The 26,200-nt window shown below is 39.6% G+C and overlaps 2 non-coding genes across 2 annotated transcripts; both read left to right on the top strand.

Annotated features, from left to right (window-relative positions):
- Positions 1 to 4,484: 4,484 nt before the first annotated feature.
- Positions 4,485 to 4,591, top strand: LOC112745065 (small nucleolar RNA R71). Its single transcript, XR_003173012.1, has one exon. It is a non-coding gene; the product is annotated as a small nucleolar RNA R71 (small nucleolar RNA).
- Positions 4,592 to 13,020: 8,429 nt separating this feature from the next.
- Positions 13,021 to 13,127, top strand: LOC112745197 (small nucleolar RNA R71). Its single transcript, XR_003173137.1, has one exon. It is a non-coding gene; the product is annotated as a small nucleolar RNA R71 (small nucleolar RNA).
- Positions 13,128 to 26,200: the final 13,073 nt, after the last annotated feature.

The following is a 26,200-nucleotide window of genomic DNA, read 5'->3' as shown; positions in this document are numbered from 1 at the left end:
ATCTTGTTCTCTTTGCATGACTAGAGATCTTGACTCATAATCTCTCTGTTGACTCATCATTCTCAGCTGAAGCTCCTCTTGTCTTTGTTGAGCTCTCATGTACTGTGAATGGAACTCTTCTTACTTTTCTTGAACTCTCATGTACTGTTCGGAGAGCTTTTCAATTGCTTCTTGCATCCGCCCCATGTCCATGTTATTTTGTGGTTGGAATTGGTGCTCCTCTTCTTGTTCTTTTTGTTGCTCTTCTCCTTCCTGTGGTTCTTCTCTCCTTCTCCTCCTTTGTGGTCTTTGACTTTGCTGTGTCTCTGTGACATTCATCATTCTTTCGAGGGTTATAGGCATGTCTGGCTACAGCCACATTGGGTGGGCATCCTCTAGTGGTACTCTAGCCTTCATGCATAACCTCATAATGGTGCTTGGGTAATAAAGCCAGGCTTCAGCAGAATTTTTCTCTGCAACTCTTTGAATGTCATTTGCAATGATCTCATGGACCTTTATCTCTCCCCCCACCATTATGCAGTGTAGCATGATAGCCCTTTGCTTTTTGACTTCTGAGGTGTTCACCGTGCCAAGAATTGATCTCTTTATCAGCTCATACCATCCTTTTGCTTCAGGGATGAGGTATCCCTTTTTCAAGTACTTGTGCCTTCCTTGATTGTCCCTTTCCCAGTCAGCATTCACCACACAGATATCACTAGAGATTTCATCATAATCTGGATTTCCATTTACTCTTTCCTGGTACCCTAGCTCATCAAAATGTACAGTCCTAAGTCCTAAGACGTTCATGATGGTCTTCGGACTAAAGTCCACTTCCACCCCCCGTATATAACTCTTGTAAGTTGGGGCTTCATTCATATTAAGCCTTGGGGTGTTAGCATAAAACTCCCTTATGATGTTTGCATTAATCCGGGTGATTGGTGAGGTAAGCCCTTCCCATTTTCTCTTTCTGATCTTGGCTTTCATTTCTAGGCACCCATCATCAGGTAGCTGAAAAAGGACTTCTAGATATATCTTTTTGTCATTCATCCATCCAAGTTGCATTTGATGGTACCATGATCTGAACTTCCAATGATCATATTCGTTTTCACCTTCTTCAACCATGGGTTCCTTTCCTCTTCTTCTTTTGGAACTTGAAGAAGATGTCATGCTTTCTTTGATTGGCTGGCCGAGTTCAGGTTAAAGGTTTATGAAAAGGTATGGTTAGTGTGATGCACTCTCAGTGAAAGGGTGGTTTGAAGGCAAGGTAGTGTTATGGAAGCAAGTGAATAAGGATGATTAGTTCCACAAAGAACATGATCGTGGGCTTTGATTTTAGAGGGTATAGGAAGTGGATTTCTGAAGTACAAGAAGTGTGAATCTTGAGTTCATATGCACGGTCCAATTTAGGCTATTTATAGTAAGCTTTAATGAAGATTGGATGGCTAGGATTCCTTGGGCAAGTTTATGCATGAAGTGTTTGCATGTAAACTTGAATAAAGACAAAAGTTGCCTCTTCATGAAGCATATCTCTTCGGTCTTCCAAGTGCTTCTTCCAAGGATGTGCAGACTCACCCTTCAAGCCATGTGATCCACTTTTGTCTTCATGCTAGCCTTACTCTTTCATTGTCTTGTCCCTTTCATTAAATAGTTCTTGCTCACCTAACCATCATAACAAGACAAAAGGAGTGAGTACTAACTGGTGGTGGCAAGAGAACAATTAATATTTAAAACTGAAACTTTGACTATCATTCCTTATGCTAGTTTAATCAACTGTGACTCTTTTTGGTGCCACAATATATAGTCTTGGAGGACACCAAACTTAGTGTTTGGTCATATGGTTCAAAGTGTCACTTCCTCCAAATGTTGTCATTGAAATCTCAATGAAATTAGTGTCACTTTTTGGTTAAACCATCATGAGAAAAACTTTATTTTGCTATTTCTAAACATGAACTAAAAATTATAACCATGGTTGCACTTTTATGACTTTTAAAACTCAAGAAAACTTGACTCTCATGACTTGTTCTTGCAATATATAGAACACCAAACTTAATGTTTAGCTATATATTCCAGGAAACAAATGTCAAATTGGCACTATGATAATTATTTTTGAAAGGTATCTTAGTGTGCCTGTAGGCACATCAAACTTAGAATTGGATCATATGCTTCTCAATGTCATGATAATTGTCAAAATTGCCTATACGAGCTAGAATTCATGTTAGAGCAACACTTATTATTCATACTGAAGTACTAAAAACAAAGAAACTAAATCATGGGCTGCCTTCCATGGAGCGATTCTTTAGCGTCACTAGATTGACGGTTGGTTTACTGCTACTGTGGATTGTAATGCTTGAGGTCCTCTCCTCTCACTGTAAAGCTTTCTCCACTTGATTCCTTGATGATTTCTAGATGCTCCATGGAAAGGACCTTTCTGATGGTGAACACTTGAGGTAACTGAGATGGAATGGTGGGCAGATGGAGTGGGATTGGTGAATGGTAGATTGATATTACCTTGTCTCCAGGGGAAAAACCTTCTGTAGGAACTTTCTTGTTTCTCTATCCCCTTGGCAATTTCTTCACAACTCTTTTCGCTTCTTCCATTAGTGCTCCATTGACTCTTGTTGTGTTAGGGAGATCCTTGTTAGCGGCTCTTCTTGATTCGTGTGGCTTTAGCTCTTTCTTGAATTCTCTTGGTTGATGTATCTCTTGAAGTTCTTGCTTGTTCACCAAGGACTGTTTCTGTTGTTCAGCTGCTGATTCACTGTTGCCTTCCCTTTTGCACATGTTACTGTGATCATCCTTTGGCTCCTTAGGTTCTGGCTCGGATTCAGATGTAGATTTGAAAGCACGGAAGGTGAGGTGCTCATCATATATTCTTTGGATTAACTCCCCTTGTTCCACATCTATCAGGGCTCTAGCAGTGGCTAGAAATGGTCTCCCAAGAATAATGAAATCAAGGTAACTTTCTTCCATGTCCAGAATAACAAAGTCAGTGGGGATGAAGTGGTTTCCCACTTTCACCAGCACATTTTCGACTATTCCTTTAGCTTGCTTCTGAGTTTTGTCTGCTAATTGGATGATTACATCCGTGGATCTCAGCTCATTGATTTGTAACTTCTTCATAAGAGATAGAGGCATCACATTTATGATAGCTCCTAAGTCACAAAATCCTCTGTCAATTTTTGTTTCTCCTATAGCACATAGAATATGAAAGCTCCATGGATCTTTTTTTTAGAAGTTCGTCCTTCTGAATAAGAGCACTGTATTCTTTGTTCATCACCACTGTTTGGCCACCCTTCAGGTTGCCCTTCCTGGCTAGTAGCTCTTTCATGCACTTGATGTATGGGGGCATTTGTTGGAGAATTTTGACAAAGGGAATGTTGACATTGAGGGATGTAAACATGTCTAGGAATCTTGAGTATGACTTTTCTTCCTCACCTCCCTTTAGTCTCTAAGGAAATGGTGCTTTTGGCTCATAAGGTTTCGGAGTTTCTTCCCTTATTGCTTCTTTGCTTTGTACATATCCAATTCCTTGTTCTTTTTTCTCCAAGTTGCCTTGGGGGCTTTCTTGGCTGTTCTTTATTGGTTTGCTAGTATCTTTATATAGAATTTCTTCATTTGCAAGTGTAACTACCTTACACTCTTCCCATCTTACCTTCTTCATTTCCCCTCTTGGATTCTTCTCAGTGTCACTTGGAAAACTATCCGTGGGCTTCGAAATCTACTGTGAGAGATGTCCTATTTGAGCTTCTAGATTCTTAATAATCTCTCCTCGGCTTTTTTATACTCCCTCTCACATCTTCCTTGAATTTCTTTATATCTTCAAACTCCTTGCAAAGGTTTGCAAGCATAGCTTCCATCCTGGCCATTCTGTCCTCATCATGTGGTGATGGTTGGGTGGAATTGGGGTGTTGAGAGTGGTTGTTGTGGCTTTGGTGTGGTGGTTGTGAGTAGGTGTTTTGTGTGGTATGGTATGGTTTTTGGTTGGAGTTTTGGTGAGTGGAATTGTTATACTGGGTTAGATTGTGTGGTCTGTGGTCTTGGCCTTGGTTTTGTTAGTTCCCCCACCCAATGTTTGGGTGGTTTCTCCAACCAGAATTATAGGTTTTAGAGTAAGGATCATTAGTTTGCCTAGATGAATTTACAAGGTAATTAGCTTCCTCTTAGTTGGCTCCTTCTTCTGTCTCCAATTCTTCTTGGGATGATGGTTGAGTGTGAATAGCTGCCGCCTGAGTCTTATCTATTTGCTTGGTCAACTCAGCTAGTTGCTTGGTAATTATCTTGTTCTGGGCCAAGATTGCATCCATATGGTTTAATTCCAAGAATCCCCTGTTGTTACTCCTATCTGAGGCATAAAAGTACTCATTGTCAGCCACTGTCTCTATAACATCAATGACCTCTTCAATGGTCTTCTTCTTGTTTAGGGAACCTCCAGATGAGTGGTCTACAGCCTTCTTTGATTCATAATTCAGCCCTTCATAAAAGATGTGGATTTGCACCCACTCATTAAACATGTCAGGGGGTATTTCTTTGTCAAGTCTTTGAATCTCTCCCAAGCTTCATAGAGAGTTTCACCATCTTGCTGTCTGAATGTCTGCACTTCAGTTCTTAGCATGTTTACTCTTTGTGGAGGGTAGAACCTTGTCAAAAATCTGCTCATTACATCTTCCCATGTGGTTAAGCTTTCCTTTGGGAATGATTCTAGCCATTTTGATGCCTTGTCTCTCAAAGAAAATGGAAACAGTAACAATCTATAAGTGTCAGTTGATGAACACCATTAGATTTAACCGTGTCACATATCCTTTGGAATTTAGTGAGATGCTCATTAGGATCCTCTTGTGCACTTCCTCCAAAAGAACAGTTGTTTTGGACAAGAGTTATGAGCTGAGGCTTTAATTCGAAATTGTTAGCATGGATGGTTGGCCTCTGAATGCTGCTACCACAATTTCCTGGATTTGGATTGATGTATGAGCCCAGAACTCTCCTCTCTTGTCCAGCAGGGTTAGCTCCACCTCTTCTGGCATGGTTATTCACCTCTTATTCATGATGGTTTTCCATATCATCCTCCATAGTTATATCAAAGTATTCCTCCTCTTCTTCTGCACCAACAACTCTTTTTCCTCTTGCTTCCCTCCTTAATCTCAAGAAGGTTCTTTCTGGTTCACTATCAAATGAAGTTAGAATTTCCTTTCTCCTACCTGTCATACAATGAAAAAGTACAAGAAACAACAAGTGTAGAGTCTACTTAATAGACTATAGTTAGCTTGGTCAGTGTAATTTATCAAATAGTTAGTGGGTTAGCTTGCTGGAAAGTAAAGAAGTAAGGTAAAATTAACGAAAAGCAACTAAAATATGCAGAAATTAAATGTAACAGAAGAAATTGGAATTCAAGTAACAAAAGAAAATAAAAGTGCTCAATCTAGTTATCCTCCAATTTGGTAAATGTCAATACAAAACCAATCCCCGGCAACGGCGCCATAAACTTGATGCGCAGAAACTGTCTCTCAACAATTTCCTTCCGGCAAGTGCACCGGATTATCGTCAAGTAAAAACTCACAAAAGAGTGAGGTCGATTCCCACAGGGATTGGTAGATCGATCAATTATAATTGGTGAATTATACTAGTTGAGCGAAATCAGATTTGGTTGAGAATTTACAGAAAGTAAAATTGGCGGGAAACTTAAATTGCAAGAAATTAAAGGAACAAAAGATTCAATTGCAGGGAATTTAAGTGCAGAAGCTTAAATTGCAAGAATATAAATGGGAAGGGGAATTAGCATGAAATTAAAGAGCAGAAAGTAGATAGAATGGGGTAGATCAGTGATACGCACAAAACTTGTCTCTCAACAAATTTTCTTCGGCAAATGTACCGAATTTGTCGTCAAGTAAAAACTCACAATAGAGTGAGGTCGAATCCCACAGAGATTGATTGATCAAGCAACTTTAATTAGAGGAATGTTCTAGTTGAGCGAACCAGAATTTGATTTGAGATTTGCAGTAAATTAAATGGCGGGAAAGTAAATAGCAGAAACAGTAAATGCTAGAAATAAAGAGCTGAATGTAAATGGCGGAAAGTAAATTGCAGAATCTTAAATGGGAATGGGGTAATTGCTCATAAAAGTAAATGGCAGAAATTAAAGAGAATGGGTAAGATCAGAAATGGGGAGTTCATTGGGCTCAGGAGATGTTGCATTCTCCGGATCAAGTTCATTTTCATCTCTTCCTCAATCAATGCTTTCATTGATCTCCTTGGCAATCTTAAGTGATCGAATTCCAATTTCTTGGTAATTCAATCTCTCAAATCTTGATCAATAGCCAATTCCTTGGTCAATTGCTCATGAGAAGAGATGAAGTATGGTCACTGATTATACCACATGCATTTTCCAAATCAAGTGCTGGTAGGATTATAGTCACATATCCATCCAAACCTAATTTGGTCCAGCATGAGAAAACATTTCTAGCATGATTTCTTCATTCCTCTTTCAAGGTTCAGAAGAGATCCAAGTATGAATAGCTTCTTTTCCAAGATAACTACCCAATTGGATGAAGATCGAAAGCTTTCTAGTAAAATCAAGAGAAAAGATAGAAGAAGGAGAATGAAAACTAATATTGATCCATCAAATTACAACAGAGCTCCCTAACCCAATGAAAGGGGTTTAGTTGTTCATAGCTCTGGAAAATGAAAACCAAGATGGAGAATACATGATGAAAGTAAAACTAGAAGTGCAGAGAAAGTAAAATACAGAGAGTAGTTCTATGCCAAAGGCTCCCTAAAGTTTCCAACCCCCTAAATTAATTCAAAGCTACTCCTATATGTACTACTCTTCCGATCTTCTAGTTGGCTCTTTAAGTCTTGGGTATGGGCCTCTGAATCTTGAGTTTGAAGCTGTTATCCTTTTCCTTGGGCTTAGCTTTGCTTGCAGAGAGAAAAGGTGAAGTAGGCAGAGACTTTGGCTTAGGACGTTAGTGGTGTCAACGTTAAGTGAAAGTGTGGGTTCGAGAACGTTAGTGACAATCACCTTTTTCACTAACGTTCCTAACCCAAATATGATCACGTTGACTTCAACGTTAGTGGCACTAACGTGACCACTAACTTTGCCTCTTGGTCCTTCGCACACGTTATTGGGACTTACCTTTCCCAATAACGTGGAGAGTCCTCCCTTGTCCCTACGTTAGCGTCCACGTTATCTAGGTTAACGTGGCTTCTAACGTAGTAATGCCAATCCTTCGAGAACGTTAGTGACACTTACCTTTGTCACTAACGTTCCAATGTGCCCCTATTTCCCACGTTAGAGTCCACGTTAACTAAGTTAACGTGGCTTCTAACGTAGTCATGCTAGCCATCTCCAACGTTAGTGACAAAGGTGAGTGTCACTAATGTTGGCTCATCATCTCTTTATCCACGTTATCTTCCACGTTAACTAAGTTAACGTGGGAGTTAACATTGCTCATGGTGGCTTTTGGTGGTTCACCCCAACGTTAGTGACAAAGGTAAGTGTCACTAACGTTGACTATCAATTGCTCTCTCCACGTTAGCTTCCACGTTAACTAAGTTAACGTGGGAGTTAACGTGGCTTATGGAGGCTTGGCCAACGTTAGTGACAAAGGTGAATGTCACTAACGTTGGCTTCTCTTTTGCTTCTTAACGTTAGAGTCCACGTTAACTAAGTTGATGTGGCTCTTAATGTGGCCACTTATGAGCTTGGTCCAACGTTAGTGACAAAGGTAAGTGTCACTAATGTTGGCTCCATTTTCTTTCTTCCACGTTAGAGTTCACGTTAACTTAGTTAACGTGACTCTTAACGTGGGTTATGATGGCTTCGAGGGCGTTATTGGCGATTACTTTTCTCATTAACGTTGCAAGCTAGCTCCCATTCCACGTTAGTGGTCACGTTAGTTAGACTAACGTGGCTGCTAACGTGGTTCTTCCTTGCTTCCTTTGTCCTGAAATCAAGCAATAAAGTGCATCAAAGTTCTAATCCAAATCATGAGACATGCATCCTCTAATTTGTTACATAATTCATGCAAAATTCTCATGAAATCATGTAAAGTGCACAATGTATGCTTGAATCAAGATGTAAGTAAATATCTACCCAAAACTAGCTTATTTTCTAAGAAAATGCATGAAACTACCTTAAAAACAGTAAAGAAAAGGTCAATGAAACTGGCCAAAATGCCCTGGCATCACAACACCAAACTTAAAGCTTGCTTGTCCCTAAGCAAGTACTGGAACAAGAGAATGATGAATGGAATGCCAAGAGAAAATGAGTCATTCTTGTGGAAGTCATGTCCCTGGTTTTATGGTGGTTTCATGCATAGCAACTTAGGTTCATTCCTTCACTGGCTTTCAGACCTTTATCATGTCCTAGAATACTCACTTTGCTTGCATCCCATGAGACTTTTATTCATTGATCCCTTTTGTTTCTTGTCAATTCAGGGCTTATTTGTGTTCTTAGGCTAAGTGCTCTGTAAGGGGGCAACTCTTTAAAATAAGCTTTCAGCCAACACTCCCGAACCAGTTGGTTCAAGGTGCTAGGTGTTGAAACACCCCTAAGGACTTACTTCCTCAAGTCTCTCCCCCATACATACACACCACAGGCACATGGTTTGTTTATTTTCTTTCCTTGAGGTCTTGGTGTCCAGCACCTCTTTGGGCTACTAAATGTTCTGTAGCAAAGATTGCTCTTGATAGTGGACTTTCAGCTGATAATCCCGGGTTAGTTAACCCAAGTTACCAGGTGATAAAGCACCCCTGAGAGCTTAGTAATCCAAGCAGATCCTTGGTACAAGAACACCATAGACACATCCCTCAAAACTCAAACCCTTGGTGCCCAGCCTCTTTTCTTGCTATTTTTCTTTTATTCTTCACTTTAATTGTTTCTTTCCCTTTTTCTTATTAGGATCTTTTTATTTAGCTAGTCTCATGAGGTGTGTTCAAAGCATATAATTTAGGACAGATAGTTGTCTTCCCACCTTGTTGGTGAACCAACTTAGCTAACTTATGACTACACCACAAACTTAGGAACTTACTCCATAGTATAAAACTCTGGTCTTTTATAAAACACTCATTCTCTTTTCATTTGATTCACAAGGACAAGCATACAAGTAAGTAAGGAAATGATGCAGTAATGACATTCAGACTAGCAATCCTAGACCTAAGCAATGAAAAACTTAAAAGATAGAATTTAAAAGGGTTCCAACTAACGAGTAACTATTAATCAAAAGTGCATTCGGACTTCCAACTTTCAACATTCTAAGTACATGGAATTAAGTAACAATACAACCTTCGGGTGATGGTTTCTAGTTGCCCTCTTTTTGTCATCATCCTAGTCTTTGCTACCTCACTTCCTTGGGTGAAGGTGCACCATTTCCTCATAAGATTCCTGCAAAGTTATTGGAAGTTGCTTGTTCCCAAAGCACTTGAGAAATAGTTAACTTGCATGTATGCTTGTGACTTCTGAACTTAATTTGGTGTGTGAACACCAAACTTAGTTCTTTGCCCAGTACAAAACCTTGCATATATACAGAGAACCTCATATCTTGTTATTAACAAAACAATTATTAATTAAAGTCTAACTACATCTAAGTGGTTTCCCTTGATTGGTTGGAGCTAGCAATGTGCTTTGGGAGTGGAGTGGGATTCTAACTAAGATCCTTTGGTGGAACACCAAATTTAGAATTACACTTTCACTCTTGGATTGTTTTGGTGTGGAACACCAAACTTAGCTCCTCGCAATACATGGGAAACAACTTATGACCTTTATTGAAATAAAGATGAAAAGGAAACTACCTAAGGTTGGGTTGCCTCCCAACAGAGCGCTCTTTTATCGTCGCTAGCTCGACGATTCCTCAATTACTTGAGATGATACTTTACTCTGGGGTTTTCCCCCATGTTGCCCATATAATGTTTGAGTCTTTGTCCATTAACAGTGAATGTCCTTTCAGAACTTTCATCCATGATTTCTATGTGCTCATATGGCGAGACCTTTGTGACAAGGAAGGGTCCTGACCACCTTGTCTTGAGTTTGCCAGGGAACAGTCTCAATTTGGAGTTGTAAAGGTGAACTTGTTGCCCCTTTTCAAAACTCCTTGGTGCCAGATGCAGGTCATGTCTTCTCTTCACCTTTTCTTTATAAATCTTGGCATTTTCATAGGCTTGAGATCTAAATTCCTCCATCTCTTGTAGTTGCAGGATCCTCTTTGCACCAGCAGCAATGCTGTCAAAATTTAGTATCTTGAGAGCCCAGGGAGCTTTGTGTTCCAGCTCCAGTGGTAAATGACAAGCTTTCCCATACACCAGTTGATATGGGGACATTCCAAGTGGAGTTTTGAATGCTGTTCTGTATGCCCAAAGAGCATCATCCAGCTTCTTTGACCAATCCTTTCTTGATGCACGTGTGTAGTACCCTCCTCTTGTGGTGTCCGAACCTTCCTCATTTAATTGTCCAATCAATCCCCTTCAATGCTCCTTTCCCTTTTCCTATAAAAATAAAATAAGAAAAATTAATATCATTGAGAAATTAAACTTTATGGCTAGAATAATAAAGAAAACGAACTAGATTGTTTATTCATGAACACCAACTAACTAACTAATTGTGTATCCTTATATGCACATTGGTGGCACCTTGGGTGACACCAAACTTAGTTTGTAGCACTGTGATGAAAAAGTTTTATTCAAGGCTCCAAGATTAGCATGCTCTGGTTTGCATTCTTGCTCTCTCGGCCTGCTTTGAACACCAAACTTATTCTTCACTATATACTGCCTAATAAGGATTTCACCAAGTGTTTGTTAAGTTTGGGTTGGAATTCATGAATATTGACTTATTCACTATTTTCTAAAAGCATATAAAACATGGGTTGCCTCCCATGAAGCGCTTCTTTAGCGTCACTAGCTTGACGTTTCTCCTTCATCAGGGAGGTTGATAATGCTTCAAGTCTTCTCCTCTGGCAGTAGACCTATATCCAGTGGTTGTATCAATGATCTCTACATGTTCCAAGGAGAGAACTCTGTTGATAGTGAAGACCTTAGGTAACTGAGATGGTACAGTGGGAAGATCAGGGGGATATCTGGGAAGTAAGCTGAGATCACTTTATCCCTTGGAGAGAAGTCCTCGGTAGGGATCTTCTTGTTCCTCCACCTCCTTGGTACCTTCTTCTTTGTTCCTTGTGATGTTGTCTTACTCTTTGTGACCTCCTTCTCTAAGGAAATGTGGTTACTGGTCTCATATGATTCTGGTGGTTTGGGTTCCTCCTGATTTTCTTTGAGCTGTGGCAATTGTTATTTGCCTTGTTCATCAATCAAGGGAGTTCCCAGATTTGCTGGTTGTGCTTCAGTGCTTGTTTCTTCCTTCAGTATCTCACTGTGATTCTTCCTTGGTTCCTTGTTCTCTTGATCTGTTTTTTGTGAGAGTTTGAAGACATTAAAGTTGAGTTGTTCATCATGGATCCTCAAGATTAGCTCCCCTCGCTCTACATCTATGAGTGCTCTGGTTGTAGCTAGGAATGGTCTTCCAAATATAATTGGGTGAGTGTGACTCTCTTCTATGTCCAATATGACAAAGTCTGTTGGGAGGAAGTATTTCCCAACCTTTACCAACACATTTTCCACCACTCCTATTGCTTATTTTTGAGTTTTATCAGCCAGCCTGATGACTACATCTGTGGGCATTATCTCATTGATCTGCAGCCTTTTCATAAGGGATAAGGGCATTAAGTTGATGCTTGCTCCCAAATCGTAGAGTCCCTTATCAAACATGGTTTCTCCGATGGCACAAGGAATGTAGAAACTCCCTGGGTCCTTTCTTTTTGTAGGCAACTCTGGTTGAATGAGGGCACTGCACTCCTTGTTTATCACTATAGTTTGGCCTCCCTTGAGTGAGCTTTTCCTGGGAAGCAGTTCCTTCATATACTTGATGTATGCAGGTATTTGTTGGATGGTCTTGATGAATGGTATGTTTACATGCAGAGATGCAAACGAGTCAAGAAATCTTGAGTATATTCTCTTCTACACAGCACCATTGAATAGTTGGGGAAAGGGTGCATAGAGTCTCAGCAGCTCTTGTTGTGAGATTTTTGGTTCTTGGTGATCTTTTTCCTTCTTTTCTGCTGAGGTATCTCCAGGTTATTCTGACGGCTTGTTTGGCTTGTCCTCAGTCTCCTTACCACTTATAGTGACCATCTTGCAATCTTCCCATCTTACTTTCTTTGTTTCACCTCTCGAATTTTTCTCTGTGTCACTTGGGAATCCATCTGTAGGTTTGGGAATCTGCTCAGAGAGATACCCCACTTGAGATTCCAACCTCTTGATGGTGTCTCCCTGGTTCTTAAAATTTGCTCGCACTTCCTCCTTGAACACCTTGTTTTCTTGAATCTCTTTTCATATGCCTTCAAGCAGGTTCTCAATCCTTGAAAGTCTGTCATTAGATGATGGTAGGTTGGGATTAGAGGTAGAAGGATGAGGAGTGTTATTTTGGTTTTGATATGGATGTGGAGACGTGTTGTTATGGGGGTGTTGATATGTTCTCTGTGTGAATTGTTGGTGAGCTACATTGTTGTTGGGGTTGTGACGTCTCTGATCTTGGCTTTGATCTTGTTGATTACCCACCCAAAGTTTAGGTGATTCCTCCAACCAGGGTTATAGGTCTTGGAGTATGGGTCAGGATTTTGTCTAGGTGAATTCCCAATGTAGTTGGCTTGCTCCTGCTCACTTTCTGCCTCTGCATTCACTCCCTCTTGGGTTGTTGATGAGGTGGTGATTGCTGCTACTTGGTTCCTCTCCATCTTCTTGGTGAGGTCAGCTAATTGCTTGGTAATGAGCTTGTTTTGGGCCAGCAGAGCATCTACATTGTTTAGCTCCATCACTCCTCTAGTGTTCCCTCTTTCGGAGGCATAGAAGTAGTCATTCTCTGCTACAGTTTCAATGACATCTATGGCCTCTTCAATGGTCTTCTTCTTGTTCAGAGATCCCTTGGATGAGTGGTCCACTGCCTTCTTTGATTCATAAGAAAGGCCTTCATAAAAAATGTGTAGCTGCACCCATTCATTGAACATATCTGGTGGACACCTCCTTGTAAGGTCCTTAAACCTCTCCCATGCTTCATATAGAGTCTCACCATCCTGCTGCCTGAAAGTTTGAACCTCAGCTCTCAGCCTGTTAATCCATTGAGGAGGATAGAATCTGGCTAAAAATTTGTTCACCACATCTTCCCAGGTTGTCAAACTCTCTTTAGGGAAGGATTCCAGCCATTTAGATGCCTTATCCTTGAGTGAGAAAGGGAACAAAAGTAGTCTATTGGTGTCAGGATGAACACCATTAGACTTCACAGTATCGCATATCCTCAGGAAGGTGGTTAGATGTTGATTGGGGTCTGATGAGCGGATAATTTATACGCTTTTTGACATTGTTTTTAGTATGTTTTTAGTAGGATCTAGTTACTTTTAGGGATGTTTTCATTAGTTTTTATGTTAAATTCACATTTCTGGACTTTACTATGAGTTTGTGTGTTTTTCTGTGATTTCAGGTATTTTCTGGCTGAAATTGAGGGACTTGAGCAGAAATCAGATTCAGAGGATGAAGAAGGACTGCTGATGCTGTTGGATTCTGACCTCCCTGCACTCAAAGTGGATTTTCTGGAGCTACAGAACTCGAAATGGCGCTCTTCCAATTGCGTTGGAAACTAGACATCCAGGGCTTTCCAGCAATATATAATAGTCCATACTTTGGCTAAGAATAGACGACGTAAACTGGCGTTCAACGCCAGCTTTCTGCCCAAATCTGGCGTCCAGCGCCAGAAAAGGAGCCAAAACCAGAGTTGAACGCCCAAACTGGCACAAAAGCTGGCGTTCAACTCCAAGAAGGACCTCTACACGTGCAACACTCAAGCTCAGCCCAAGCACACACCAAGTGGGCCCCGGAAGTGGATTTATGCATCAATTACTTACTTCTGTAAACCCTAGTAGCTAGTTTATTATAAATAGGACCTTTCACTATTGTATTAGACGTCTTTTTGACCATCTTTGAACGCATAGTTCTTAGACCATGGGGGCTGGCCTCTCGGCCATGCCTGGACCTTTCACTTATGTATTTTCAACGGTAGAGTTTCTACACTCCATAGATTAAGGTGTGGAGCTCTGCTGTTCCTCCAAGATTAATGCAAAGTGCTACTGTTTTCTATTCAATTCATCTTATTTCGCTTCTAAGATATTCATTCGTGCTTCAATCTGAATGTGATGAATGTGACAATCATCATCATTCCCTATGAACGCGTGCCTGACAACCACTTCCGTTCTACCTTCGACTGAATGAGTATCTCTTAGATCTCCTAACCAGAATCTTCGTGGTGTAAGCTAGAATGATGGCGGCATTCAAGAGAATCCGGAAGGTCTAAACCTTGTCTGTGGTATTCTGAGTAGGATTCAATGAATGAATGACTGTGACGAGCTCCAAACTCGCGATTGCGGGGCGTTAGTGACAGACGCAAAAGGATAGTAAATCCTATTCCAGCATGATCGAGAACCGACAGATGAATAGCTGTGCCGTGACAGGGTGCGTTGACCATTTTCACTGAGAGGATAAGATGAAGCCATTGACAAGGGTTATGCCTCCAGACGATTAGCCGTGCCGTGACAGGGCATTGGATCATTTTCCCGAGAGATGACCGAAAGTAGCCATTGACAGTGGTGATGTATCACATAAAGCCAGCCATGGAAAGGAGTAAGACTGATTGGATGAAGATAGCAGGAAAGCAGAGGTTCAGAGGAACGAAAGCATCTCCATTCGCTTATCTGAAATTCTCACCAATGAATTACATAAGTATTTCTATCCCTATTCTATTAATTATTATTCGAAAACACCATTATCAATTTATATCCGCCTGACTGAGATTTACAAGGTGACCATAGCTTGTTCATACCGACAATCTCCGTGGGATTCGACCCTTACTCACGTAAGGTATTACTTGGACGACCCAGTGCACTTGCTGGTTAGTTACACGGAGTTGTGAACCATGGTCTTGGCATCATGTTTTTGGCGCCATTTCCAGGGAAAGAAAGAGCAATGAATTTTACATAATTAAAGTGTAATCACAATTCCGCGTACCAGGGTCTTCTTGGACGCCTCCTCCGAATGAACAGTTGTTCTGAACAAGGGTGATGAGCTGTGGTTTTAGTTCAAAGTTGTTGGCATGTATGGTTGGCTTTTGAATGCTACTCCCATAGTTTCCTGGGTTTGGGTTGATGTAGGAGCCTAGAACTCTTCTCTCTTGCCGAGCATGATTTGCTAGACCTTCTCTGCCGTGGTTGTGAGCCTCTTCTTCATGAATGTTCTCCATATTCTCCTCCATGTCTAGTTCAAAGTACTCTTCCTCTTCCTCAGCACCCACTACTCTTTTTCCTCTTGCTTCCCTCCTTAATCTAAGGAAGGTCCTCTCTGGTTCAGAATCAAAAGAAGTTGAAGCCCCGCTTCTCCTTCCTGTCATACAACCAACAAGGTACAAGCAAGGAAATAGATCCAGAAACTATTCTGTTAGAATTACTGTTAGTGTGAGTGATGCAATATATCAAACAGTTTGTGGGTTAGTGAACTGACTTGTAAATAACTAAAAAAAATAAACGAAAAAGAAGGGGGAAGGGAAGAAATTAACTAAAACTGAAAGTGAATTAACTCAACAGAAATTTAAATCAAACAAAAGAAAAATGCTCAATCTAGTTATCCTCCAATTTAATCATTGTTGATTCAAAATCAATCCCCGGCAACAGCGCCATAAACTTGATATGCACAAAACTTTTCTGTCAACAAATTTTCTTTGGCAAGTGTACCGAATTTGTCGTCAAGTAAAAACTCACAATAGAGTGAGGTCGAATCCCACAGAGATTGATTGATCAAGCAACTTTAATTAGAGGAATGTTCTAGTTGAGCGAACCAGAATTTGATTTGAGATTTGCAGAAAATTAAATGGCGGGAAAGTAAATAGCAGAAACAGTAAATGCTAGAAATAAAAAGCTGAATGAAAATGGCGGAAAGTAAATTGCAGAATCTTAAAGGGGAATGGGGTAATTGCTCATAAAAGTAAATGGCAGAAATTAAAGAGAATGGGTAAGATCAGAAATGGGGAGTTCATTGGGCTCAGGAGATGTTGCATTCTCCGGATCAAGTTCATTTTCATCTCTTCCTCAATCAATGCTTTCATTGATCTCCTTGGCAATCTTAAGTGATCGAATTCCAATTTCTTGGTAATTCAATCTCTCAAATCTTGATCAATAGCCAATTCCTTGGTCAATTGCTCATGAGAAGAGATGAAGTATGGTCACTGATTATACCACATGCATTTCCCAAATCAAGTTATGGTAGGATAATAGTCACATATCCATCCAAACCTAATTTGGTCCAGCATGAGAAAGCATTTCTAGCATGATTTCTTCATTCCTCTTTCAAGGTTCAGAAGAGATCCAAGTATGAATAGCTTCTTTTCCAAGATAACTACCCAATTGGATGAAGATCGAAAGCTTTCTAGTAAAATCAAGAGAAAAGATAGAAGAAGGAGAATGAAAACTAATATTGATCCATCAAATTACAACAGAGCTCCCTAACCCAATGAAAGGGGTTTAGTTGTTCATAGCTCTGGAAAATGAAAACCAAGATGGAGAATACATGATGAAAGTAAAACTAGAAGTGTAGAGAAATTAAAATATAGAGAGTAGTTCTATGCCAAAGGCTCCCTAAAGTTTCCAACCCCCTAAATTAATTCAAAGCTACTCCTATATATACTACTCTTCCGATCTTCTAGTTGGCTCTTTAAGTCTTGGGTATGGGCCTCTGAATCTTGAGTTTGAAGCTGTTATCCTTTTCCTTGGGCTTAGCTTTGCTTGCAGAGAGAAAAGGTGAAGTAGGCAGAGACTTTGGCTTAGGACGTTAGTGGTGTCAACGTTAAGTGAAAGTGTGGGTTCGAGAACGTTAGTGACAATCACCTTTTTCACTAACGTTCCTAACCCAAATAAGATCACGTTGACTTCAACGTTAGTGGCACTAACGTGACCACTAACTTTGCCTCTTGGTCCTTCGCACACGTTATTGGGACTTACCTTTCCCAATAACGTGGAGAGTCCTCCCTTGTCCCTACGTTAGCATCCACGTTAACTAGGTTAACGTGGCTTCTAACGTAGTAATGCCAATCCTTCGAGAACGTTAGTGACACTTACCTTTGTCACTAACGTTCCAATGTGCCCCTATTTCCCACGTTAAAGTCAATGTTAACTAAGTTAACGTGGCTTCTAACGTAGTCATGCTAGCCATCTCCAACGTTAGTGACAAAGGTGAGTGTCACTAACGTTGGCTCATCATCTCTTTATCCACGTTAGCTTCCACGTTAACTTAGTTAACGTGGGAGTTAACGTTGCTCATGGTGGCTCTTGGTGGTTCACCCCAACGTTAGTGACAAAGGTAAGTGTCACTAACGTTGGCTATCAATTGCTCTCTCCACGTTAGCTTCCACGTTAACTAAGTTAACGTGGAAGTTAACGTGGCTTATGGAGGCTTGGCCAACGTTAGTGACAAAGGTGAATGTCACTAACATTGGCTTCTCTTTTGCTTCTTAACGTTAGAGTCCACGTTAACTAAGTTAACGTGGCTCTTAACGTGGCCACTTATGAGCTTGGTCCAACGTTAGTGACAAAGGTAAGTGTCACCAACGTTGGCTCCATTTTCTTTCTTCCACGTTAGAGTTCACGTTAACTTAGTTAACGTGACTCTTAACGTGGGTTATGATGGCTTCGAGGGCTTTATTGGCGATTACTTTTCTCATTAACGTTGCAAGCTAGCTCCCATTCCACCTTAGTGGTCACGTTAGTTAGACTAACGTTGCTGCTAACGTGGTTCTTCCTTGCTTCCTTTGTCCTGAAATCAAACAATAAAGTGCATCAAAGTTCTAATCCAAATCATGAGACATGCATCCTCTAATTTGTCATATAATTCATGCAAAATTCTCATGAAATCATGTAAAGTGCACAATGTATGCTTGAATCAAGATGTAAGTGAATATCTACCCAAAATTAGCTTATTTTCTAAGAAAATGCATGAAACTACCTTAAAAACAGTAAAAAAAAAGGTCAGTGAAACTGGCCAAAATGCCCTGGCATCAATCAAAGAATGGGGGATTCATTGGGTTCAAGAGATATATAATTCTCCGGATCAAATTCATTTTCATCTCTTCCACAATCAATGCATTCATTGATCTCCTTGGAAATCTTAAGTAATTGGATCCCAATTCCTTGGCTCACCAATCTCTCTAAGCATGAACAATTGCCCAATTCCTTGATTTAAGTGCTCATGGAAAGAGATGAAGTTTGGTAACTGATTATACCACACAAATTCATAGATCAAAGTGTTGGTAAGATTACATGTCACTATATCCATCCAAACCCCAATCTAATCCAATGTGAGAAAGCAATTCTAGCATGATCTCCTCATTCATCTTCCAAGGTTCCGAGGAGATCCAATTATGAATAGCTTCTTTTCCAAGATAACTATCCAATTGGATGAAGAACGAAAGAGTTCTAGTAAAATCAAGAGAAAAGAAAGAAGAAGATGAATGAAAACTAGTATTGATCCATTGAATTACACAGAGTTCCCTAACCCAATGAAAGGGGTTTAGTTATTCATAGCTCTCAAAATGGAAATTCGAATTGAACGATACATTCTGGAAATTTACTAACAGAGAATGAAAATTACAAAAGATGTAAAAGTGCCCAATAATTGAAAAGTGAAAAGAAAAAGCCAAGTCCCCCTCTAACTTAAATTCTAAGCTATTTATACACTTTCTTCCATTGATCTTCAAGCTTTGAATTGAGCTTTTGGCCTTGATGGAATTAGGTTGAAAATGGATCCAATTGGTTTTCCTTGGTGTTGAGAAGAGATCTGTGCGAATTTTGAATCCTGATGCTTCACGTTTGAGTAAACATTTGAGGTCCAATGTTGACTCAAACGCCATTTGGAACAAAACCAGCAAAACCAGAAAGCTTGCTATCATTGGCATTTGACTCAACGTTGGAGGCCCAACGTTAGCTAACCCACGCGTACGCGTACCGTGCGCTTCCGCGCAAAAGGGTCAAAAATGCTCATCCACGCGTACGCGTGCTGCACGCGTGCGCGTGGATGCAAGATTTTCATTTTGTAGTTTTAAAACAAAGCAGGGGACGTTGGCCGCAGCGTTGGACCCCTAACATTCCCTATAACGTTTGCGTTTTCACGCGTATGCGTACTGCACGCTTACGCGCACATTGGTATTATTTTTCATCAGTGCGTACGTGTGCCTCACGCTTACGCGTGCATTGCCTTTTGTTCTATCCACGCGTACGCGTCACTGACGCGTACGCGTCGATTCAAAATTCTCAACTCCAACTTCTAGGCTTGGCATCGCGGATGTTGGAGGCAGCGTTTGAGGCAACATTGGACCTCCAACGTTCGATTTTCGCGCGTACGCGTACCTTGCGCTTCCGCCCAAAAGGGTTAAAAATGCTCATTTACGCGTATGCGTGATGCACACTTCCGCGCGGATATCAAAGTTTGCTTTTTAACGCGTACGCGTCATAGACACGTACCTGACACTAAAAATTTACTTAGCTCCAGAATTGAAGTTTTTATCACCACGTTGGGGGTAACGTTGGATGTCTAACGCTACCTCAAACATGAGCATCAGCATTCTTTTCAGAGAAGTACTCTGTTTCTCTTCCAACGTTTGAGGCAACGTTGGTGGTCTAACTTTGCCACCAACGTTGCTTCCTCTTCATCCTTTTCATGCTCCTTCTTCAACCTTCCTCCATGCTTTCCTTCTCCTATCATCAACCAATGAATGCATCAAAGCCTTGCTAAAGTCATGAGAATTCTTATCATTCTTAGCATACAAGTAATCATAGCATAAATCATCATGAAATTACATCAAATTACTCATGGTTGAATGAATATAGGCATACATGAATTTCTACCCAAATGGCTTACTTATAGCTCAAGAAAGCGCATAAAACCTATTAAAAACAAGAAAAAAGGATAGTGAAACTTGCCTAAGATGCCCTGGCATCAGCCCAGCGTGCCACGCCATAGGTGGCGTTGCACACCACCCTCAATTTCCCTTGATGCCGTGGCATTCCATGGATGGCGTTGCATGCCATCCTCACTTGCTTGTCTTTCTTCCTCTTTGTTCTTGTTAAAATTCTTTCACCAATCTTCTACAAAAACATAAACTACTCAAAGTAACATTGACTAAAACACAAAGAATTTAAAGAAAGATCACTAACTTTATTAAGAGAAATGACAAGAAAAAGTATTAAAAGATGCTCATGCATCATAACTCCAATCTTGAGATTTTTCTTATCCTCAAGCAAATAAAGAATCATGCAAAGTCAGGTGAAGATTTTAATCTATTAAATTCAGGAGTGAGCGATAATGCTTTATATGGTTCTATTTTGGCCCTTCTTTATAGCATAATCCTGTAACAAAGAAGATCAACACTCAAGAATTCCATCCAGATCATCTTATAGAGTTTTCTTTATGGTTTTCCACCTTGAAGTCAGCTTTTCCTTTCTTCTTCTTTGTGATGATCATTTGGTCTTGTTCTGGTTTCTTGGCTTTGACTCTAAATGTTCTACCTCAAGGCAGCTATTTATTACAAGCTTTCAAGCAATACTCTCGTCCCAGTTGGTTCAAGGTATAGGGTACGCCATAGAAGTGCTTCCTCCAGGGTGTTTTGTTTTCTGTTCTGCATCATTCTATCTTTGTTTAAACACTGTTCATGGTCACTAATAATTGAAAAGCAAGTTAATTAAAACTAAATATGGAGAAAACTAATTCAAACATGAATAATTGGAAAAATAGAAAATACTATGCTGTTAATAATTGGGTTGCCTCCCAACAAGTGCTTCTTTAATGTCTTTAGATGGACTTCACTATACTTATCTTAGTAGCAGTGTTAAGCCTCCTGGCTCTATATCACCTTCAAGGTAATGCTTGATCCTCTGTCCATTGACAGTGAACCTATTGTCTGGATCTTTACCATGAAGTTCTATGTGCCCGTAAGGTGATACACTAGTAATCACATACGGTCTCTTCCAGTAGAATTTGAGTTTCCTAGGGAATAATTTGAGCCTTGAGTTAAAGAGCAGGACCTTTTGTCCTATTTCAAAGACTCTTGAAGATATCTTCCTGCCATGCCATCTTTTTGCTTTTTCTTTATAGATCCTTGCATTTTCAAATGCAGCTAGTCGGAATTCATCCAACTCATTTAGTTGGAGTAGTCATTTTTCTCTAGCTGCTTTAGCATCAAGGTTGAGGAATCTAGTTGCCCAATAGGCCTTGTGTTTTAGTTCCACTGGAAAATGACAGGATTTCCCATATACCAGCTGATATGGTGAGGTTCCAATGGGGGTTTTGAAAGCTGTTCTGTATGCCCACAGTGCATCATCAAGCTTTCTAGCCCAATCCTTTCTAGAAATGCTTACTGTCCTCTCTAGGATTCGCTTTAGTTCTCTATTTGAGACTTTGATGAACGAAATTTTCGTGGCATAGAATTTCACAAATAAAATCTCGTTGCAAGTATTGTTTCTAAACCAACAAATAATCTTCTCATGCAAAAAATTGTTTGTCACAAGTACAAACCCCAATAAAAATAACCGAAGTATTCAAACCTCGGGTCGTCTCTCAAAGGAATTGCAGGAAAGTGTTCTTGTTATTGGTTATGGGATGTATATTTTGGGGTTTTGGTTAAGAGACATGAAAGATAAATGGCAAGAAAGTAAAGAAAACTCTAATAGTAAAAAGGTCTTAGCAAGGGTTGATGGTTAAGGATCTATATCCATAAGTCCTAACCACTCACTAATTAACTTAGTGGAAGCTAGAGTCAATGGACACCAATTATCAAGACTTGGACATTAGCAACTCAATTTCACCTAAGTTACCATCCCAAGCCAATAACACAAAAATCTACTCTAATATCCTTCCAAGCATTTAATCAAACACTTGGAAGGCACAAAAAGAAAACAAGATAGAATTGCAAGAAAAGTAAATCTACACTACCAATTGCAAGGAAATTAGCAACAACAATCCAAATCAACAATAAGAGAAATCAAACCTAAAATGCATTAAAAGGAAAAATAGGAGAAACAAGAGTGCATCAACAACAAAGTAAACAATTACAAGAACTCAAATGCTAAACTAGGAAAGAAAAGGTAGAGGAACAAGAAAGTGAAAAGGAAAAGTAAATCAAAGCAAGAATTAAACCTAGATCTAAGAAATCCTAATCTACATCTAACCTAATTCTAGAGAGAAGAGAGAACTTCTCTCTCTAGAAACTAACTAAAGCATGATGTAAACTAAACTATGTGTTCTCTCCCCTTGACTCCTCTTGATTTTTGCAAGTAATAGGCTCATAAATGAGTTGGATTTGGGCCTGGGAAGCCCAGAAATTGCCCCCAGCATTTTCACTATGAGGTCACGTGCGAGCTACGACGCATACGCGTGGGTCACACATACGCGTCGCTTGGCATTTTTGCTTTCCACGCGTACGCATCATGTACGCATACGCGTCGCCATGCGACTTCATATTCCACACGTGCGCATCTGCTGCACGTGCGCATCGGTGTGTGCATCCCAAATCCTTGATTTTTCATGATTCCTCCACTTTGCATGCTTTTCTCTTCATTCCTTTGATCTATTCCTAGCCTTTTCAACCTGAAATTACTGACACACACATCAAGGCATCTAGTGAAATCAAAGGTGAATTAAAATTAACCAATTAAGGGCCTAAAAAGCATATTTTCACATTTAAGCACTAATTAGGAGAAATACATGAAACCATACCATTTCATGGAATAAATGTGGGGAAAGGGTGATAAAATCCCCTAAATTCAGCATAGAATGCACCACAAAATAGTGGTGCATCAAATCTCCCCACACTTAAACCAAGCATGTCCTCATGCTTAAACCAAGAAAGAGACAAGGGTATTAACATTTATTAAAATGTAAACTAAATAAATGCAACCTATTCTAAATGCAACTACTTGGTCAAAATAAATCAATTCCCAAGAAAATCAATATAAACATAAGGGCTAAGGGTATTAACAACCAAGCCATACCCCACAATTGAATTGAGTTTTGAAAGATTTTATAAAATTGCAAGAAAAGAGATGATTCTAGGTGAAAACATGTAATTGAGCAATCGAACCCTCACCGGATGTGTATCCGCTCTAATCATTCAAGTGTATGGGGTTGATTCACTCAATTCCCTCCTAATCATGCTTTCCAAGATTTGTTTTTCATCTAACAATCAACAGTTATTCCATGCATGCATACAAATATCATGAAGTCTTTTCCATGGGTTGTAATGGGACTAGGGTCAACGTAGGGATGCATATGGTCAAGTGGACTTGAAATTTGAATCTTTGATAAGCTTAGACTTCCCACCTAACCTATATAACAACCTATACAATTCTAAACAACCTAACTACCCAATCTTCACTTTTCACACACTCATGCATTCTTTTCTTGATCACAACTCATATGCATTGATTATTATTGGGCTTCACTTTGGGGTATTTTGTCCCCCTTTTTTTTATTTCTTTTCTTTTTCTATTTTTTTCTTTTTTTTTCTTTGATCTATATTTTTTTTTATCTTTTTTTTCTCATCATTTTTTTCTTTTTTTTGTAATAAAGTATATACAAAAGTATCAATGCATATGGTTTTACATTTAATTAGCACATGAGTATGTACCCATTTCCCAAGATCTTCATTGAAAATACAAAACTACCCTTTTTCTCAACCAATGTCCCAAGTTTTCCCACACTTGAATGATACACACTCACTAGCCTAAGCTAATCAAAGATCCAAATAAGGACATTTATTGTTTTTCACTTTAAGGCTTGTAATGTGCTAATATTAAGAACAAGTAGGTTAATCGTCGGCTCAAAGTTGGCTAACAAAGGAAGATAGAAGGTAAGGCTATTTGGATAAGTGAGCTAAATGAAACAATGGCCTCAATCATATAAATTCATGTATACACAAAATAATGGACATAAAAAATCAAACAAATCAAAGATTACAATCATAGAAAGATGTAACCACGCAATTGGGCTCAAATCTCACAAGCTTGTGTTCTTAGCTCAAAACATGTTCCATAATGTATAATTCAAGCAAGTTTGATGAATAATTTTTACTCAAATCAATTGGGATGTCAATGCCCTATAGATAAATTCCGTGAAAAATTTTCATTATTTTGACTAAGCTTATTATGTATATATATATATATATATATATATATATACAAAATTAAGAAAATGCAACTAAAAATCCTAAAAGACCTAAAAATGTAATGCACAAGTGTTGGGATTAGAAATTTGTCACCCAAAAGCGCCGACTGGTCGGACGACCTGCGCCATTTTGCTGAACGGAAAATTGATGTTTAGAGTTTCACAAATGAAATCTCGTTGCAAGTATAGTTTCTAAACCAACAAATAATCCTTTCATGCAAAAAATTGTTTGTCACAAGTACAAACCCCAATAAAAATAACCGAAGTATTCAAACCTCGGGTCGTGTCTCAAAGGAATTGCAGGAAAGTGTTCTTGTTATTGGTTATGAGATGCATATTTTGGGGTTTTGGATAAGGAACTTGAAAGATAAATGGCAAGAGGGGTAAACTAATAGCTAAGAAAGCTCTTCGCAAGGAATGAGAATTAGAAGTCCTATCCTCATTATCATCATCAATTGTGATGAGAATTTTCCATTGCTCCCACTTAGTCAACCTCTAACTATGAAGGAAAGTCAAGTGGATAAATCAACTTGAGTCCACAAGTCCTAGTCAAATCCTAAGGAAAACTAGCTTTAGTGGCATTCAAGTCAATTAGCAACTTCCAATTATCAATCAACAAAGGAGTTTGATAACTCAAGAGTCTCCAATTTCTCAACTCAAGCCAAGAGGAGAAAAATCTACTCTAGCATCCTTCCAAGCATTTAATCAAACACTTGGAAGACATAAAAGGAAGATAAAATAAAATTGCAAGAAATGTAAATCTACAACTACTAATTGCAAGGAAATTAACAACAACAACTCAAATCAACAAATAAGGAACATGAAACACTAATTGCATTAAAGAAAAATAGAAGAAACAAGAGTGCATCAACAACAACGTAAACAATTACAAGGATTAAAATGCTAAACTAAGAAAGCAAAGGTAGAGGAACAAGAAATTGGAAAGGAAAAGTAAATCAAAGCAAGATATTAAACCTAGATCTAAGAAATCCTAATCTACATCTAACCTAATTCTAGAGAGAAGAGAGCTTCTCTATCTAGAAATTAACTAAAGCATGATGAAACTAAACTATGTGTTCTCCCCTCTAGACTCCTCTTGATTTCTGTATGTAATAGGCTCAGAAATGAGTTGGATTTGGGTTTGGGAAGCCCAGAAATCGCCCCCAGCGTTTTCACTTTAATGAGGTCACATGCGAGCTACGACGCGTATGCGTGGGTCACGCGTACGCGTCGCTTGGCATTTTTGCTTTCCACGCGTATGCGTCATGTACGCGTACGCGTCGCCATGCGACTTCATATTCCACGCGTGCGCGTCTACTGCTCGTGCGCGTCGGTGTGTGCATCCCAAATCCTTGATTTTCCATGATTCCTCCACTTTGCATGCTTTTCTCTTCATTCCTTCACTACAAGAAAAAAGGCCTATCGGCACACTTTTTTCTTGCCACGCTTTTAAAGCGTCCCCAAAAGTGGTCTATGGCCACGCTTTTGCGAGGGTGGCCACTGATTTGTGATTTGGCCACATTTTTTTCGCCACGCTCGAAAAGCGTGGCTATAGAGGGAAATCGGCACGCTTTTACAAGGGTGCCCACTTACTTGAAATTTGGCCATGCTTTTTTACTGCCACGCTTGAAAAGCGTGGTGATAAAGAGAAATTGGCACGCTTTTACGAGGGTGGCCACTTATTAAAAATTTGGCCACCTTTTTTTTGTCACGCTTAAAAGCGTGCCTATAGAGGAAAACCGGCACGCTTGAAAAGCGTGGCTAGTTTGTGTTTCAATTGTCACCTCTTTATAACGTGCCCATATTCTCTTTATTTTGGCACCCCACAAAAAAACGTACCGATAGAGTTCCCTCCCCCCAAATTTAGTTTCCCACCCAATTATTTTTCACACTTAACTTTTTTTCGCTTAGTTTTCAATTTTAACCCTCAAACAAC

Source organism: Arachis hypogaea, chromosome 14 (assembly GCF_003086295.3).
Source record: "Arachis hypogaea cultivar Tifrunner chromosome 14, arahy.Tifrunner.gnm2.J5K5, whole genome shotgun sequence".
Classification (NCBI taxonomy): Eukaryota; Viridiplantae; Streptophyta; class Magnoliopsida; order Fabales; family Fabaceae; genus Arachis; species Arachis hypogaea.
Note: the sequence above shows the minus strand (reverse complement) of the source record. Positions and strands in the feature narration are given on the sequence as shown.